The sequence below is a fragment of the Tasmannia lanceolata genome, unplaced genomic scaffold (genome assembly GCF_043159265.1).
Source record: "Tasmannia lanceolata isolate RefF3 unplaced genomic scaffold, GAP_Taslan_0.1 ptg000011l, whole genome shotgun sequence".
Taxonomy (NCBI): Eukaryota; Viridiplantae; Streptophyta; class Magnoliopsida; order Canellales; family Winteraceae; genus Tasmannia; species Tasmannia lanceolata.
This window is the reverse complement of record NW_027518688.1, coordinates 12,314,379-12,316,227: the sequence shown is the minus strand read 5'-3', so window position 1 is coordinate 12,316,227 and position 1,849 is coordinate 12,314,379. Positions and strand designations below refer to the sequence as shown.

Here is a 1,849-nt window from a genome sequence, read left to right as displayed (position 1 = left end):
CTCTATCCTTAACTTCAGTTTTCCCTAATTTTGGATAACTTTCATTCAGTTTCAATCAATTTTCAACCAAGATCTGAAAAACAAAGAGCAGAGCAGGAAAAATGGTTTTCTTTTGTTTGAAATTAGGGTTCTTGTTGAATATTTCGATTCTAATCGATGTATTTTCTCGTTGATTTTTTTTGAATACTGGAGTATCGATTCTCGCTGCCAGTAATCACTATGGCCAAAATATTCTCTTGAACCTATCATTTCTCCTGTTAGAGAAAGAAAATGGATTTTCTATTTTTCACCAGTAGAAAAATCGTAGATCTTGAGAAATCTATCGACAATACCCCTGAAAATCCGTTGATTCCAATCGATTCAATTCCTTCCAAATTCCTCCTCTATCAGAAATCCGTCCAGTCGTCGACAGGAGACATTAGCTATTTGCAGAAGTTCTTTCTATTGCATGTTGGCGGGAGATTGCCTCTTCATTTACAAGAAGATTTTTGTGGAACTGCTCTTTTAAGTATAGAATGGCTCTGTATTGATCCGAGAAGAACTGCTGTAGGAGTTTGATTTGGACCTTGAGGCCCTTACGTGGTGTCTGGAAAACAATGTGAATAAGATCGGGCCTGATGGGTATTCTTGAATATCCCTGTTCCATGGAAATGTTTTGCAACCTTTTGAGGCCAGCCTTGTGAGATACAAACTTCAAGATCTCGTTGAAAACATAAGTTTGAATGGACGTGAAGGGTGTGCAGAGACTGCTGAGGAGGTTATTGAATCCCACTCTACTAATCAAGCGAGCACTGGCAATTCTATTGATTATGAGGTTAAGAAAAAAAAAAAAACTGCTCACTGCCAGCTAGAGACATCGTATGTGCTTTCAATTACAGCTGTTGCTGCCTCCAAAGGCAGTGCAAGCTAAGGCTTAAAAGGAGATTTTTCAAGTTTTACATATGTCTAGGAGCAAGCTGAGTTTGATATTATAAATCGCACAACAAGAATTAGCCTCCACTTTCATCTTGGAAAGAAGCAGCAGACACTTCGCCATGCATTTTGCTATAATTGGAGGCTGTGATCATTGCCAGAAATCAAGGATTGCTTGGAAGAGGCTGGATTCCGATCTGTGCATTTTTGGATTCGAGAGATGCCGGATACACGAGAAAGCGAAAACTCAGAGGAATTTGATGTTGGTCGTGATGTTAAATACAAGGAGGCCTGGCATTATTGCTCAATCAAACCATCTTGTTGCACTTTGAGAGCCACCAGGTGTTAGGCAAATTGATGGCGAATGGAGTGGATCGATGGAGTTTGTCGTTCCTCTAGCTGATTCTTTAGTGTTCTTTCCCATTAACATCTGGTGATATATTGGTGTTGAGCGGAATTCCGGTAAGCTCTCCAGACATGTATTATGGCTAATTACTCGTCGTTCATGGCCTTCGCCAGATGCTAACAGCACAGGTATATCTATTTCATTGTCTTGGCTATTGCTTGTGTAACTTTAGCAGATTCTTAGTATTTCCATTAGATGAAGCCATTTTATTTATTTGTGTTTGCTCTGCCATGCTGTTACTTGTATAATTGTGATATCTAAAGGGTTGCGCATTTCATGCCTTGACTAGCATATTTACACAGTGAGTTATGCTATCTAAAATCTTGAGGAGTTTCAGAATGATGAAGGACAGTTTTATGGCTGATGTTTCTAAATTCCATGGGTCAAATAATCATATATAGTGAATGCCAAGAAAACATAGCGTTATATGATATGTGATGTTAATGATGCATTTGTTGCCGCTAAAATTGGCGTTTTGAATTGAGACAAGGTATTGTGTGTTTGACTATCAAGTTTTGGTTATGTAAGTGA

At 38.7% G+C, this 1,849-nt stretch overlaps 1 pseudogene; it reads left to right on the top strand.

The window, feature by feature from the left end:
- The first annotated feature begins 270 nt into the window (after window positions 1-270).
- On the top strand, window positions 271-1,261 carry LOC143885881 (uncharacterized; annotated as a pseudogene).
- The last annotated feature ends 588 nt before the right edge of the window (window positions 1,262-1,849 follow it).